General features: G+C 41.4%; 1 long non-coding RNA gene across 1 annotated transcript; it reads right to left on the minus strand.

Annotated features, from left to right (window-relative positions):
- Positions 1 to 1,400: 1,400 nt before the first annotated feature.
- Positions 1,401 to 17,738, minus strand: LOC133259322 (uncharacterized). Its single transcript, XR_009740368.1, has 2 exons — positions 3,516 to 17,738; positions 1,401 to 3,232 (listed from the first exon to the last, which is right to left on the minus strand). It is a non-coding gene; the product is annotated as an uncharacterized LOC133259322 (long non-coding RNA).
- Between the last annotated feature and the right edge of the window lie 305 nt (positions 17,739 to 18,043).

Here is an 18,043-nt window from a genome sequence, read left to right on the forward strand (position 1 = left end):
CTTGTGTTCATCTTTCCTGTTAGTTAAGACAGCTAGTGGTAGGTTGAACAAGAAGGATGAGCTTTTCTCTTGTTTGTTGAATAGAATTACCGTGTTCACCTAAAACTAGGTCCCCTCACTGTAGGAATAACTCTGGAAATGCAATTTCCTACCTCTGGAAATTCTGTCTCCTGCAGGAAGCCACACCATAGGGATCCTACAAGAACCAAGAAAACCTATAGCTACTCTTCTAAATCTCGGTGCCCAACAATGCATATTCTGCCTCCCCCAACAAAAAATAATATTGTTTTCCTTGACTTGAGGGACTTTCCATCAAGTCTCTGAGCTACAATAAATCATTCTGAAGAATCAAGAATCATCACCTGAGACACCAAGACAAACCCAACATTAAAACAACAGTTGAAATATGTGTACCCTTTCTTTTTTATATATCTTTCAGTTCAGTCGCTCAGTCATGTCCAACTCTTTGCGATCCCATGAATCACAGCACGCCAGGCCTCCCTGTCCACCAACTCCCAGAGTTCACTCAGACTCATGTCCATCAAGTCGGTGATGCCATCCAGCCATCTCATCCTCTGTCATCCCCTTTTCCTCCTGCCCCCAATCCCTCCCAGCATCAGGGTCTTCTCCAATGAGTTAACTCTTCACATGAGGTGGCCAAAATACTGGAGTTTCAGCTTTAGCATCAGTCCTTCCAATGAACACCCAGGACTGATCACCTTTAGAATGGACTGGTTGGATCTCCTTGCAGTCCAAGGGACTCTCAAGAGTCTTCTCCAACACCACAGTTCAAAAGCATCAATTCTTCAGCACTCAGCTTTCTTCACAGTCCAACTCTCACATCCATACATGACCACTGGAAAAACCATAGCCTTGACTAGACGGACCTTTGTTGGCAAAGTAATGTTTCTGCTTTTGAATATGCTATCTAGGTTGGTCATATCTTTCCTTCCAAGGAGTAAGCATCTTTTAATTTCATGGCTGCAATCACCACCTGCAGTGATTTTGGAGCCCAAAAAAATAAAGTCTGACACTGTTTCCACTGTTCCCCATCTATTTCCCATGAAGTGATGGGACCAGATGCCATGACCTTAGTTTTCTGAATGTTGAGCTTTACATGTCTTTATGTGTTACTTAATCCTCCTAGGAACATTTGGATGATGTGGCAAGTTATCCAGAGGCATACAGCTTGAAAAACTGACAGTCTGGATTCCTGAGAAATTCAACTACTCACTGCCTTATGAAAACCAAAAGGCACAGGTTCAGTGACATTCCAATAAATTACTGGGAGGCTTTTTCTGGTCTTAAATACATACACACAGCTTCACTCACTAGTGTGGACTTGCAGTCTGTGGCTGTCATTAAAGTTTACCCAAAATAAAAGATGAAGCAGACACAAATGACAATTAGGCAAGGTGTTTATAATCCTAAGTAAAAAAAATATAAATAAATTGGGGAAAAGAAATCATACATGAAAGAATACATAGTATATGTCTCCACTTATGTGAAGTTCAACATTGATAAAAAATGTTAGGGACTTCCCTGGTGGTCCAGTGGTTAGGACTCCATGCTTCCACTGCAGGGAACTCACGGTTGTCCCTAGTGAGGGAATCAAGATCCTGCAAGCTGTGTGGCACAACCAAGAAAAGTAAAAGTTAAAAATGATCAAAAATCCCCAAACAACAAATGCTGGAGAGGATGTGGAAAGAAGGGAACCCTCCTGCACTGTTGGTGGAAATGTAAATTGGTACTGCCACTATGGAGAACGGTATGGACGTTCCTGAAAAAACGGCTACCATATGACCCTGGAACCCCACTCCTGGGCATATATCCAGAGAAAAACATGGCCTGAAAAGATACATGTACCCCCAATGTTCATTGCATCACTGTTTACAATGGCCAAGACATGGAAGCAACCTAAATGTCCATTGACAGAGAAATGGATAAACAAGATGTGGTATATATATACAATGGAATAATACTAAGTCATTAAAAAGAATGAAATAAGGCCATTTACAGCAACATGGATGGACCTAGAGAGTGTCATACTGAGTGAAGTAAGTCAGAGAAAGAAATATCATATGACACCCCTTGTATGTGGAATCTAAAATGATACAAAAGAACTTACTTAAAAAACAGAAAGAGACTCACAGACTTAGAAAATGAACTCAAGGTTCCTGGTGGAAGAAGGGATAGTTAAGGACTTTGGGAAGGTCATGTACATATTGCTATATTTAAAATGGATAACTAACAAAAACCTTTTGTATAGCACATGGAACTCTGCTCAATGTTGTGTGCCACCCTGGATGGGAGGGGGTTTGGGGGAAAATGGACACATGTATATGTATGGCTGAGTCCCTTCACTGTTCACCTGAAACTATCACAACATTGTTAATTGGCTATACCCCAATATAAAATGTTTTTGGTGTTAAAAAATAATAAAAATAAAATAAATAAATAAATGATTTAGAAGGAAGAATACGTGTTACTTTGAGGGGTGAGAAAAGAGTAGTAGGTAGAAATACCAGATAGGCTTCTAAAAGGCTGCTAATGTTTGGTTTCTTTGGTCTGGATGGTGGTTACATGAGTGTGTCCACTTTGTAATATTTCATCAAGATGTTCACTTTTTTTGTATGTGTATTATATCTAAGTAAAACTTATTTTTAAAAAAAAATGTAGATTTGACTTGGAGCAAAGTAAATCCATGATTAAGCTTCGGGGAGGGGGGCAGTTTGCAAAAAAAAAAAAATGAAGGTAGCAAGTAAGAGGTTTTCTTTCTCTGTGATTATTAGTTTATTTTATAGGGAGAGCATTATTAAGTTCTTTATCACTTCTCTCAGTTATTAAGTTCTTTATCATTTCTCTCAATTATTTATCCTTGGGGAGAAGTGAATATTGTGATGTACACACCAGAATAAGAAGAACAGGGGTCATGGTAAGCATAGTGCTTCAGAAGAACTAATCAAATTCTAAAGTAATGACTTGCAAATTTAGAGCCATTTCAGCAACAAAACGTCATTTAAAACACACTTCTACCACATTGGTGGTTTAGTCGCTAAACCATGTCCGACTCTTGGAACCCCATGGACTGTAGCCCACCAGGCTCCTCCATCCATGGGATTCTCCAGGCAAGAATACTGGAGTGGGTTGCCGTTTCCTTCTCCAGGGTATCTTCCTGACCCAGGGATTGAACCTGGGTCTTCTACATTGCAGGCAGATTCTTCCAACTGAGCTGTGAAGAAAGCCCAATACATGAGTAATTCACCCAGTTATAGTACAGAGAAATCAAGAAAAATCAAGAGACGATATATATTATCTATACACACACACACACACGTGTGGGAATTTGATTATTAGGTAAAATAACCCCAAATTTAGTAGCTTAAAATAGTAATACATATTATCACACTTTCTGTAGGTCAAGAATTCGGAGTGACTTAGCTGCGTGGTTCTGGCTTAGGGTCTTTCATTTGAGGGCATAATAGGCTTCAGTATCCACTTCCAACATGACTTACCCACAAAACTGGCTGTTGGCAGGAGGCCTCAGCTCCCATAACATGGGAGCTCTCCAAAGGACTGTCTGAGTATCCTCACAACATGGCAGCTAGCTTCTAGAGCTAGTGATCCAAGAGAAAACAAGGAAGAAGTTGCAATGTCTTAGGATCTAGCCTGTGAAGTCATATTCTGTCATTTCTACAATATTCCACATATTACACAGACCAGCCCAACATGAGTTGGTAATACACAAGGATAAGAATACGAGGAGAGAAAGAATCACTGGAAACAATCTTGGAGCCCGCAGTGTGTCTTCTGGTTCCTAATGAGTCATATCCTCTTAAATACTTTTCAAAAACCAGGGGACAGACTCTCTGAGTTTCCAATGAGTTTTCTTGCAGCTAAAGTAAAGGATCACTGGAAAGTAAAAAGGAAAATATGATCACAAGCATGTGAAGCCACAAGTTTTTTCTCCTTTCATCAGACTCCATTAGTGCCAAGGAAATAAAAAGTGTAGATCAGGCCTCTTTCAAGCACAAGAACTTTTTTCAGAGTATAATAGTGTAGGGAGTTTGAGAAAAACCTTGCCTACAGTCTTTCCCAAAGGACAAAGATATATAGAACATGAAGTTCTTAAGCTCCTAGACAGTCTTCCAAGGCCTGACCCCTGGCCCACAATCTACTATTGAGGAGGGATAGAGATCCTAGATATGGAAGAGTCTATTCCTTCCCAGGTATTGAAAGGACTGAAATTTTCTCCTAGTTTGCAAGCTCAAGGCCTATCTTATCTTTGACTGAATGTCTCTGATGTGGATTGGCTTCCCAGCAGTGATAAGGAATCCACCTACCAACACAGGAGACACAATAGATGCAGGTTCGATCCCTAGGTCAGAAAATGGCAACCCATCCCAGTATTCTTGCCCATGGACAGAGGAGCCTGGCGGCTTACAGTCCATGGGGGTCACAGAGTCGGACGCAATCTAGCGACTGAGCACACCCACACACTAGATAAGCACTAATATTTTAGCACTTAATAATTGTTAGAAAAGCAATCTATGGTCAAATAAGTTTGAGAAATTTAAGGTAAAGTTAAGTACAACTTCTTATTTCACTCCCAAATAAATCTATGTAAAAGCATTTTTTTTCTGAAAACAAGCTTATCCTCTTTTCTCACAGTCCCACTTTCCTTAGCTCTCTTATTGATAGTGCCATTTCCATTGCCCTGAGCAACTTGATTTATTTCCCTCTTTCTTTGAATCCAGCAGTGTTCAATAGAAATATAGTGCAAATCATGTGTGTGATTTAAAATTTCTAAGGAATTCCCTGGTGGTTCAGTGGTTAGGACTACATGCTTTCACTGTGGAGAGTGAGGTTCAATCCCTGGTTGGGGAATTAACATCCCACAAGCAGCATGGCCTCCACCCCTCAAAAAAAGTAAAATTTCTAGTAGCCATGTTTTAAAAAGTAAAAAGAAACAGGTAAAATTCATTTTAATATTATATTTTATTTAATCCAATATATCCAAATACTATCATTTCAACATATGACAAGTGGTCAAACACCACAGTGCCTAGGGGCTATCATCTGGACAAAGAGGCATTATCTAATCAGTCATTTCTTTCAGTTACCTCCTAAATGTGTGCTCCACTTCTAGTTTCTCTACTTTCCGGCCTACTGGTCAGTCAATCTTACTAAACCATTGTGCTGTTATTTTACATCTTTTGGACATGCTGCACATCATGTGGGATCTTATTTTCCCAATCAGGGGTCAAACCTGTGACCCCTGCTTTGGAGTCTTAACCACTGGACCACCAGGGAACTCCCCATCGTCCTATTTATAATCTCTCCTCTGTTTAAAAGGTTTTGATGGCTTCTTTGCCTACAGAATAAAGTCCAAACAACTTAATATCCAAAGAACCCCATTATTTGGCATTTTTCCACTTTTCCTCATTACTTCTCATATGCTTATACAACATGCAGCAAAGTAAATTTCACAGTTCTCCAGATAAACACCTTACTTTTATTCTGCTCTAAGACTTGGCTCATCCAACATGAAATTCCTTCCCACCCTATTTCTGCCTATTGAAATCCAACCCAACTTTCATGGCCAAATGATACCTCCTCCTTAAAGTCTTCATTGATTACAATTAGCTGTAAACCTTCTGATCTTTTATAATATTTCACTTTTTCTGCTTTAAAAAAAACTTTTATTTTGAACAATTTTTCAATTTACAGAAAAGTTTCAGGAATAATACAGAGAGAGTTCCCATATACCACTACTCAGCTACTCCTAACGTTAACATCCTGCACAACCATAGTATAAGGATTAAAATAAATTAAAAGTTAATACTTTCACACTCCCATCACTTCATGGGAAATAGATGGGGAAACAGTGGAAACAGTGTCACACTTTATTTTTGGGGGCTCCAAAATCACTGCAGATGGTGATTGCAGCCATGAAATTAAAATATGCTTACTCCTTGGAAGCAAAGTTATGACCAACCTAGATAGCATATTCAAAAGCAGAAACATTACTTTGCCAACAAAGGTCCGTCTAGTCAAGGCTATGGTTTTTCCAGTGGTCATGTATGGATGTGAGAGTTGGACTATAAAGAAAGCTGAGCACCGAAGAATTGATGCTTTTGAACTGTGGTGTTGGAGAAGACTCTTGAGAGTCCCTTGGACTGCAAGGAGATCCAACCAGTCCATTCTAAAGGAGATCGATCCTGGGTGTTCTTTGGAAGGAATGATGCTAAAGCTGAAACTCCAGTACTTTGGCCACCTCATGCAAAGAGTTGACTCATTGGAAAAGACTCTGATGCTGGGAGGGACTAGGGGCAGGAGGAGAAGGGGACGACAGAGGATGAGATGGCTGGATGGCATCACTGACTCGATGGACATGAGTCTGAGTGAACTCTGGGAGTTGGTGATGGACAGGGAGGCCTGGCCTGCTGCGATTCATGGGGTCGCAAAGAGTTGGACACGACTGAGCGACTGAACTGAACTGAACTTCCATAGTATTAACTAAATAAAAAATTTATTCAAATAGTCAAAACTAGAAATAATAAAAAGGGAAATATCTCAAATTTTAATTATTTGTGAAGAGATATTATATCACTCTTAATGGCATTTACAACAATTCCTTGTCTTAAAATTCTTGGTATACTTAGTAATCCCAGCTAGATTACGAGAGCTACTAAAATAAGAGTTTGCATCTTCATATCACCTACAGTGCCTGTCACAGAGTAACACACACACACACACACAAATGTGTTGATAACGAAATAATTACAGTGCCAATAGCAACTTTGCGTGCTCAGTCACTAAGTCGTGTCCAACTCCGCAACCCCATGAACTGTAGGCCACCAGGTTCCTCTGACCATGGGACTTTCCAGGCAAGAATACTGCAGTGGGTTGCCATTTCCTCCTCCAGAGAATCTTCCCAACCCAGGGATCAAACCCACATCTCTTAGGTCTCCTGCATTGGTAGGCAGATTCTTTAGCACTGTACTACCTGGGAAGCCGACAGAGCAGCTTTGGGATTCTTTAAGATACTAACATCTTTGTAATAAACAAGTTTGGTATCTGCCTAGTTTCCAACCATCTGCTCTTCTCCAAGAAATCCCCCTATCCTTGGATAGATTAGGCCCCAACAGCCAAGTCTGTATACTTCATAACCATGCCACTTTGAAATGAGGACTCACTTCCGAAAGTGTAATATTCCCCATGAAGGCAAAGAAACAGAGAAAGCTGGTCTGCAAAAAACCCAAGAATAAACAGATACACAAAGCAAAACAGAATGCTTTTCCAGCTCTCCCAGTCCTGCCTATTTTCATCTTTTCCTGAACTAAACACATGCATGTCTTTTGGTTCTTTCCATAACATTCAAAGACACTTCTAAAGTCACCCTATCCCCCCCTTTTTCTTAATCTAGCTTTCATTGTTTCCTGAAACCAGAGCTTTAAAATAATAATGATGGAGACCAAGCCTTCATTGTCAAGGCCACTTACACTGTCCTCTCCCTAGATCTAATGTCCTGAATTATAACTTTCTTACCTTAAGGGCTGAGACTTCCCTGGTGGCTTAATGATAAAGAATCTGCCTTTATGCAGGCGACTAGGGTTCAATCCCTGGGTTAGGAAAATCCCCTGGAGAAGGAAATGGCAACCCACTCCAGCATTCTTGCCTGGGAAATCCCATGAACAGAGGAGCCTGGTGGGCTACAGTCCATGGGGTCACAAAAGAGTCACATATGATTTAGCAACTAAACAACAACCATAAGGGCTAAGAATCCATTTCTGAAGGAACCTTAAATTTCAGGCAGCTGAAGAGACTGAAATGCACAAAAGAAGAAATGTCTACCTTATTTTGGCAAATAGAGTCTTCTGTAGAACTTTCTCTATTATGCTCTCCTCTCAGAATCCCTACTACTGGTCATAGTCACTGAAAGAGAACACCAATCTACATTAATGAAAGTGATTTTAATGAAAATTATTTTCACTACTCTCAAGTACGCTCTTACATTGACTTAAGAGTGGCTTATAAAGTATCAAGAGGTCTTTATGGGACCTGTACCAGTGAATAGATGAAGATGCTTTGTTATTAATCATTAATGTCTGCAGGTTATGGGGGTGCTACTCAAATTTCTCAGATATTTTGTTACTTTAAGCAGGCCAGACATCTCCCAGTCAATCTTCTTCATCCAATTAACTATCATAGCCAAAGCAGTTTTACTTTCTCTTCCCTACCTCAAGGCCTTTGTATCTGCTATTCTTCCTGCCTGGAGAACCCCTTTCCCCACTCCAGCCCAACTATCTTCATCCTTTATTCCTTTAGCCCTTTCCATGCATAGCATGGTGTGCTCAGAAGCTTAGTCATGTCTAACTCTTTGTGACCCCGTGGACTATAGCCCACCAGGCTCCTCTGTTCATTGGATTCTCCAGGCAAGAATACTGGAGCAGGTTGTAATTTCCTCCTCTAAGGGATCTTCCTGAACCAGGGATCAAACCCGCATCTCCTGTGTCTCCTGCATTGGCAGGCAGATACATTTAAGCAGAACATTCAGCTTAAATGTTCTCCCTCAGAGAATCCCCTCACCACCACCCTCTCTAAATAGGTATTATTCCCTTTCCTGCCCATTCTTCTTTTTTTCATTTCCTTTCTCTGTACTCTAATTGCATTTTGATCAAATTTCAGTTCAGTTCAGTTCAGCTCATTCACTCAGTCATGTCCGACTCTTTGCAACCCCATGAACCGCAGCATGCCAGGCCTCCCTGTCCATCACGAACTCCCAGAGTTTACCCAAACTCATGTCCATTGAGTCGGTGATGCCATCTAACCATCTCATCCTCTGTCGTCCCCTTTTCCTCCTGCCTTCAATCTTTCCCAACATCAGGGTCTTTTCAAATGAGTCAGCTCTTTGCATCAGGTGGCCAAAATATTGGAGGTATAATTTATATAACAAAGTGCACCCATTTTAAATGCACAGGTTGATGAGTTTTGATAAATGTAGCCACCATCACCAAAATCAAAAACTTTTTCATCATCCTACAGATTCCCTTTACCCCTTCCCAAGCATTCCCACCCCTGGACCCAGCCAATCATTGATCTGATTTCCATCTCTTTGGGTTATATTTGATTTTTCCAGGCTTTCATATATAGAGAATCATTCAGAATATACTCTTTTCAGGCTAAATTCTTTTTGTCAGCATAATGTTTTCGAGAGGCATCCATGTTGGTGTATCAGTAGTTAGTTCACTTTTATTGCTGAGTAGTACTCCACTATACAGAAAATACCTCTTTTCACCACCTGGTGGGCATCTTTGGGTTGTTTCCAGTTGTTGGCTATTGCAAACAAAGCTACTATGAGATTCATGTACAAGTCTTTTTGTGTGTATGTGATTTCATCCCAAGGACTGAGTCATATGGCAAATGTTTATAAGAAAGTTTCTCTTCAAACAGGGAGTTTGGGATGGTCATGTACACACTACTATATTTAAAATGGATAACCAACAAGGACCTATTGTATAGCACATGGAACTCTTGCTCAGTGTTAATGGCAGCCTGGATGGGAGGAGGGTTTGGGGGATAATGGATACATGCATATGTATGGTTGAGTCCCTTCACTGTTCACCGGAAACTATCACAACATTGTTAATCAGCCATACCTCAATACGAAATAAAAGGTTAAAAAAAAGAAAAGAAACTTTCCCTTTGAAATTCTCTGGCTGTCCAGTGGTTAGGACACTGTATTCTTATTGCCAAGGGCCCAGGTTCAATCCCTAGTTAAGGAACTGAGGTCCCACAACCCATGCTGCCAAAAAAAAAAAGAAACTTTCCCTCATTTACTCTTCGTTACAGCTTTCAATAACTTAAAACTCCTTTTTGTTGCATACTTGTTTCTTTTTCCATTTCCCACTCAGCTCTCTTCTAGACTGAAATACCATGAGGCAAGGACCTTGTGTCACTGGTGTTTCACTGAGCCCAGAGGGCCTAGTCCAGTGCTCTTAATAAATATTTTTGACTATCTGAGCAGAAGAAAAATCAGATTGGCCCCTGCCTGAAATATCTTGAATTTGAAATCAAAGGTCGCCAAGTGAATGAGGCCTTAACTATAAACCCCAAAGGAATTAAATGATTTGTAAAACAAAACAAAGCAAAAACAAAACTCTTCCAAAAACACCTATCAATACTCAAGGATGAAGCATGCATAGTGACGTACCTTTCCTGAAGACCACAAAAGTCAGAGCAGCTGAGGTTCTGGGAAGTTAACAAATAAACCTGACAGACTCCACGAGCCAGTAAGCTCCAATCATGTGCACAACTATCCATGGCACTGGGGCCGGCCCTGAGCACGGCCAGAGACGGCAGCTACCCATGTGGTACAAGATAAGGATGCTTCTCTCCCCATAGAAGGAGGAGTGTATCATCTCACTGATAAATTTGAAAGAAGGAACTGGGCAGGCTTCAGTTCAGTTCAGTTGCTCAGTCGTGTCCAACTCTTTACGACCCCATGAATAGCAGCACGCCAGGCCTCCCTGTCCATCACCAACTCCCGGAGTTCACCCAGACTCATGTCCATTGAGTCAGTAATGCCATCCAGCCATCTCATCCTCTGTCGGAATCCCTCCCAGCATCAGAGTCTTTTCCAATGAGTCAACTCTTCGCATGAGCTGGCCAAAGTACTGGAGTTTCAGCTTTAGTATCATTCCTTCCAAAGAAATCCCAGGGCTGATCTCCTTTAGAATGGACTGGTTGGATCTCCTTGCAGTCCAAGGGACTCTCAGGAGTCTTGGCTGGGCCCTAACTCCCTCCCCTGTCGGTGTCAGGGGCTTGTGGGGTGTGTGCTTTCTGCTCTGCTACCTAGCACCTGGTAAGAAGTTACCCCTGTGGGGATGAGGGGGAGGCCTGAAGTATACAGAACACTGTGAACAGATGGACAAGACTGTCAAAATCAAGGCTTGAGCACAAGCCATAGACCTAAAACCATACTCTTCAACCAGCTTCAGAAGTTTAGAAGGATGGTATTTTGAACACTATCGGACTCCTGTCTCTGTCTCCTAGAAAAATATTAGAAAGGGGTGTGGTGCTTTGGGCTCATAAACTCAATACTCTCTATTCTTCTTACTCTTTCTAGGGCTTACCTCAAGGAGAAAAACAGCTGGTTCACAAACACTTTTGAGAGAAAGAGCTGTGGCTTTATCATCTTTGTATACCCTCTCCCAGCCCAAAAGATACATGGTTAGCACACAGTGGGCCAAAAATATAAAAGCAGAACTAACTTCAGATAAGATGATTGGAGCAGGGCTATAATATGACATCAGACTACTCTCAGTTAGAATTCTTCTGATGCCAATCAACTCCTGAGCAGAAGCCAGCTTGATAAGGAGCAAGTTAATGATAGCAGAAGAATCCCTCAGAACAATCCAACTTCTGGGGCAGTAGTGAGTGGCCCAGGCTGCACCCAGGAATCACCTGGGGAGCTTTGGGGAAAAAAAGATAGCCAGGCTATATCCCAGACAAATAAAGTTGGCACCTCTAGAGGTGGGACCCAGGCATCAGTAATGTTTAATACTCCCCAGGTGATTCCACAGAGAAGGCAATGGCACCCTACTCCAGTACACTTGCCTGGAAAATCCCATGGATGGAGGAGCCTGGTGGGCTGCAGTCCATGGGGTCGCTAGAAGTCAGACACGACTGAGCAACTTCACTTTCTCTTTTCACTTTCATGCATTGGAGAAGGAAATGGCAACCCAATCCAGTGTTCTTGCCTGGAGAATCCCAGGGACGGGGGAGCCTGGTAGGCTGCCATCTATGGGGTCGCACAGAGTCGGACACGACTGAAGGGACTTAGCATAGCATAGGTGATTCCAATGTGCAGTCAAGATTGATAGCCAGCATACTAGGCTGACTTTCTTTGGCATAATTAATAATTTGTAAGAAATGAATACTCTGAGGCCACACCCCCAGACCCTCTTTATCTACTTTTTTTAGCCAGAGCCTCAGGTGATTAATACATGTATTAAAGTTTGAGACAGAGTAGTTTCAAATGTATATTTAAGAGTCAACAAAAACTTTGGTAATCTTGGCTGCACCAACTGAGTGATTTAGGTTAAGCTGCTTAACCTAGCTAAACTTATTTGAATAAACTATGACAGGTCTAAACAATGGAAAGCTATACAGCCATCAAAAGGAATTTATAAAAATTTTTTATGCTATGGAGTGATTCCTACAATATTTTAACTGAAAAAATATATATAAACACATATATAGTCTGTGTTATAGAAAGATAAAAACTTTTAAAATGGGCTTTGGGGATGATTAAATAATATACATTGAGTAGTTAGCATTTTTTCTACAACAGAGTAAGTGCTTAACAAATATCAGCTATTTAACAAGTATTAACAAATATTCCTTTGTTGTACAGTTACTATTTGGTTGTTGTTCTTCAGTCACTGTCATGTCCATCTCTTTGCGATTCTATGAACTGCAGCACACCAGGCTTCCCTGTCCTTCACTGTCTCACAGTGTGCTCAAATTCACAACTACTAACTTGATGATGCTATCCAACCATCTCATGTATGTCCACCCTTCTCCTCCTGCCCTCATCTTTCCCAGCATCAAGGTCTGTTCAAATGAGTCAGCTCTTCACATCAGATAGCCAAAGTATTGGAGCTTCAGCTTCAGCATCAATCCTTCCAATGAATATTTAAGGTTGATTTCTTTTAGGATTGACTAGTTTGACCTTCATGCAGTCCAAGGGACTATCAAGAGTCATTTTCAGCACCACAATTCAAAAGCATCAAAAAAGCATTCTTTGGTGCTCAGCCTTCTTAATGGTGGAACTCTCATATCCATACATGACTACTGGAAAAACTATTGCTTTGATTTTTATGGACATTTGTAGGCAAAGGTCCTACAAAGGTCTGCTTTTTATACGCTGTCTAGGTTTGTCATAGCTTTTCTTCAAAGGAGCAAGAGTCTTTTGATTTCATGGTTTCAGTCACCGTCCACAGTGATTTTGGAGCCCAAGAATATAAAATTTCACTATTTAACTTTTTCCCCATCTATTTGCCATGAAGTGATGGGACTGATGACATCTTAGTTTTTAGAATGGTGAGTTTTAAGCCATATTTTTCACCCTCCTCTTTCACCCTTATCAAGAGGGTCTTTAGTTTCTCTTCACTTTCTGACAATAGAGCAGTATCATCCACATATCTGAGGTTGTTGATATTTCTCCCTGCAACCTCAATTCCAGCTTCTGATTCATCCAGCCCAGCATTTCACATGATGTACTCAGCATATAAGTTAAATAAGCAGGGTGACAATATACAGCCTTGATGTACTCCTTTCCCAGTTTTGAACCAGTCCATCATTCCACGTCTGGTTCTAACTGTTGTTTCTTGACCTGCATACACTTTCTCAGGAGGCAAGTAAGGTAGTCTGGTATTCCCATCTCTTTAAGAAATTTCCACAGTTGTGACCCACACAGTTAAAGGCTATAGCATAGTTAATGAAGCAGAAGTAGATTTTTGGGGGGAATTCCCTTTCTTCTTCTGTGATCCAAAAGATGTTGGCAATTTGATCTGTTTCCTCTGCCTTTACTAAATCCAGCTTGTACATCTGCAAGTTTTTGGTTCATATACTGTTGAAGCCTAGTTTGAAAGATTTTGAGGATTAACTTGCTAGCATGTGAAACGAGAGCAATTGTACAGTAGTTTGAAAATTCTTTGGCATTGCCTTTCTTTGGGATTGAAATGAAATCTGACCTTTTCCAGTCCTGTGGCCACTGCCGAATTTTCCAAATTTGCTGACATATTGAGTGCAGCACTTTAAGAGCACCATCTTTTAAATTTTAAATAGTTCAACTGGAATTTCATCACCTCTATTAGCTTTGTTTGTAGTAATGCTTCCTAAGGCCCACTTGACTTCGCACTCCAGGATGTCTAGCTCTAGGTGAGTGACCACATCATCATGGTTATCTGGGTCATTAAGACCTTATTTATATAGTTCTTCTGTGTATTCTTGCCACCTCTTCTTAACATCTTCTGCTTCTGCTAGGTCCATACCATTTCTGTCCTTTATTGTGCCCATCTTTGCATGAAATGTTCCCTTGGTATCTCTAACTTTCTTGAAGATATCTCTAATCTTTCCCATTCTATTGTTTTCCTCTATTTCTTTGCATTGTTCACTTAAGAAGGCTTTCTTATCTCTCCTTGCTATTCTCTGGAACTCTGTATTCAGTTGGGTATATCTTTCCCTTTCTCCCTTGCCTTTTGCTTCTCTTCTTTTCTCAGCTATTTGTAAGGCCTCCGCAGACAACCACTTTGCCTTCTTGCATTTCTTTTTCTTTGCAATGGTTTTGGTCACCACCTCCTGTACTGTGTTACGAACTTCCATCCATAGTTCTTCAGGTACTCTGTTTACCAGATCTAATCCCTTGAGTCTATTGTCACCTCCACTGTATAATCATAAAGGATTTGATTTAGGTCATACCTGAATGGTCTAGTGGCTTTCCCTACTTTCTTCAATTTAAGTCCAAATTTTGCAATAAGGAGCTCATGATCTGAGCCACAGTCAACTCCAGGTCTTGTTTTGCTGACTGCATAGAGTATCTCCATTTTTGGCTGCAAAGAATAAAATCAATCTAATTTTGGTATTGACCACCTGGGTCCATGTGTAGAGTCATCTCTTGTGTTGTTGGAAGAGGCTGTTTCCTATGACCAGTGCATTCTCTTGGCAAAACTCTGTTAGCCTTTGCCCTACTTCATTTTGTATTCCAAGGGCAAAGTTGCCTGATACGCCAAGGATCTCTTGAATTCCTACTTTTGCATTCCAGTGCCCTATGATGAAAAGGATATGTGTGTGTGTGTCTGTTTGTCTGTGTGTTCTAGAAGGTCTTGTAGGTCTTCATAGAACCGTTCAACATCAGCTTCCTCACCATTAGTTGTTGGGGCAAAGACTTCGACAACTATGAATTTGAATGGTTTGCCTTGGAAACGAACCAAGATCATTCTATTGTTTTTGAGATTGCACCCAAGTACTGCATTCAGACTCTTTTTTGTTTTTACTATCAGGGCTACTCCGTTTATTATAAGGGATTGTTGCCCACAACAGTAGATATAATGGTTATCTGAATTAAATCTGCTCATTCCAGTCCATTTTGCAGTCCATCAGTTCACTGATTCCTAAAATATCAATGTTTACTCCTGCTATCTTCTGCTTGACCAAGTCCTATTTAACTTGATTCATAGAACTAACATTCCAGGTTCCTATGCAATATTGTTCTTTACAGCATTAGGCTTTACTTTCACCAACAGACACATCATTCTCAAGCTATTTCTCCACTCTTCCCCAGTACCAAATTGGACACCTACCAGCCTGGGTGACTCATCTTCTGGTGTCATCTTTTTGCCTTTTCATACTGTTCATGGGGTTCTCGAGGCACGAACACTGAAATGGTTTGCCATTCCCTTCCCCAGTGGAACCACATTTTGCCAGAACTCTCCACCATGACCCACCCGTCTTGGATGGCCCTGCACAGCATGGCTCAGAGCTTCATTGAGTCACACAAGGCTGTGATCCATGTGATCATTTCGGTTAACATTCTGTGATTGTGGTTTTTGTTCTGGAGACTGTAGGATTATTGTTCTTGCTTCTTCTGTCTGCACTCTGATGGATGAGGATAAGAGGCTTATACAAGCTTCCTGATCATGGGGGACTGGTTGTGGGGAAAACTGGGTCTTTCTCTGGTGGGCAGGGCCATGCTCAGTAAATCTCTAATTCAGTTGTCTGCTGAGTGCGTGGGGCTGTGCTCCCTCCATGTTAGTTGTTTGGCCTGAGGCAACCCAGTCCTGGAGTCTACAGGCTCTGTGGTAGGGCTACTGTTGACCTCCAAAAAGGACTTAAGCCAACACATGCCTGCCAGGACTGCTGCTACCAGAGCCCCTGTCTTTCCTCCAGGCCACTTTTGATGCTCCCTCCATAGTTCAGTTCAGTTCAGTCACTAAGTTGTGTCTGACTCCTTGTGACCCCATGGACTGCAGCACACCAGGCTTCCCTGTCCATCACCAGCTCCCAGAGTTTGCTCAAACTCATGTCCATCCAGTCAGTGATGCCATCCAACCATCTCATCCTCTGTCATGCCCTTCTCCTGTGCTTTCAGTCTTTCCCAGCATGAGGGTCTTTTCCAGTGAGTCAGTTCTTCACATCAGGTGGCCAAAGTATTGGAGTTCCAGCTTCAGCATGAGTCCTTCCAATGAATATTCAAGACTGATTTCCTTGAGGATTGACTTGTTTGATCTCCTTGCAGTCCAAGGGACTCTCAAGAGTCTTCTCCAACACTACAGTTCAAAAGCATCAATTCTTTGGCACTCAGCTTTCTTTATAGTCCAACTCTGACATCTATATTTGACTATTGGAAAAACCATAACTTTGACAAGATGGACCTCTGTTGGCAAAGTAATGACTCTTTTTTAATATACTGTCTAGGTTGGTCATAGCTTTTCTTCCAAGGAGCAAACGTCTTTTAATTTCATGGCTGCAGTAACCATACGCAATGATTTTGGAGCCCAAGAAAATAAAGTCTGTCACTGTTTCCATTGTTTTCCCATCTATTTGCCATGAAGTCATGGGACCAGATGCCGTGTTCTTAGTTTTCTGAATGTTGAGTTTTAAGCCAACTTTTTCACTCTCCTCCTTCACTTTCATCAAGAGCCTCTTTAGTTCCTCTTCGCTTTCTGCCATAAGGCTGGTGTCATCTGTATGTCTGAGGTTATTGATATTTTTCCAAGCAATCTTGATTCCAGCTTGTGCTTCATCCAGTCCAGCATTTCCCATGATGTACTCTGCATATAAGTTAAATAATCAGGGTGACAATATACAGCCTTGACATACTCCTTTCCCAGTTTTGAACCAGTCTGTTGTTCCATGTCCAGTTCTAACTGTTGCTTCTTGACCTGCATACAGATTTCTCAGGAGGCAGGTAAGGTGGTCTGGTATTCCCATCTCTTGAAAAACTTTCCACAGTTTGTTGTGATCCATAAAGTCAAAGGTTTTGGCATAGTCAATAAAGCACAAATAGATGTTTTTCTGGAACTCTCTTGCTTTTTTGATGATCCAGTGGATGTTGGCAATTTGATCTCTGGTTCCTCTGCTTTTTCTAAATCCAGCTTCAACATTTGTAGTTCATAGTTCACATACTGTTGAAGCCTGGCTTGGAGAATTTTGAACATTACTTTGCTAGTGTGTGAAATGAGTACAATTATGCAGTAGTTTGAACATTCTTTGGCATTGCCTTTCTTTGGGACTGGAATGAAAACTGACATTTTCCAGCCCTGTGGCCACTGCTGCGTTTTCCAAATTTGCTGGCATATTGAGTTCAGCACTTTAATAGCATCAACTTTTTCTCCCTCCACAGGAGATCCTCAAAGACTCGCAAGTAGGTATGGCTCATTCTCTTGTGGGGTCAGTGCTCCTTTCCCCTGGGTCCTGGTGCACACAAGGTTTGTGCCTGCCAAGAATCTCTGTTTCCCCCAGTCCTGTGGAAGCTCTATAATCAAATCCTGCTGTGCTTCAGATTCCTTGGGGATTTCCAGTCCCTTTGCTGGATCCCCAGGTTGGGAAGTCTGATGTGGGCCCTAGAACCCTCACAACAATGGGAGAACTACTTTGCTATCCTTGTTCTCCAGTTTGTGAGTTGCCCACTCAGCAGGTTTGGTATCTGATTTTATTGTGACTGCACCCCTCCTTTGTCCCTGGATGTGTGGTATCTTTTTGTGGTGGGTTCCAACATCCTCCTGTGGATGGTTGTTCAGCAGCTAGCTGCAATTTTGGTGTTCTCACAGGAGATAAGCACACATCCTTCTACTCCACGATAAATGACGTGGGGAACATGGCTCTCTGGTTTCAGCAAATTGATTTGGGAAGTCATGTTATCAGGACACAAGAAAAATGTGGGTTCCTGGTATTCAGACATTAAAGAGTCCACCTGCTAATGCCCGAGACCCGGGTTCGATTCCTAGGTTTAGAATATCCCATAGAGAAGGGA

Source organism: Bos javanicus, chromosome 13 (assembly GCF_032452875.1).
Source record: "Bos javanicus breed banteng chromosome 13, ARS-OSU_banteng_1.0, whole genome shotgun sequence".
NCBI lineage: Eukaryota > Metazoa > Chordata > Mammalia > Artiodactyla > Bovidae > Bos > Bos javanicus.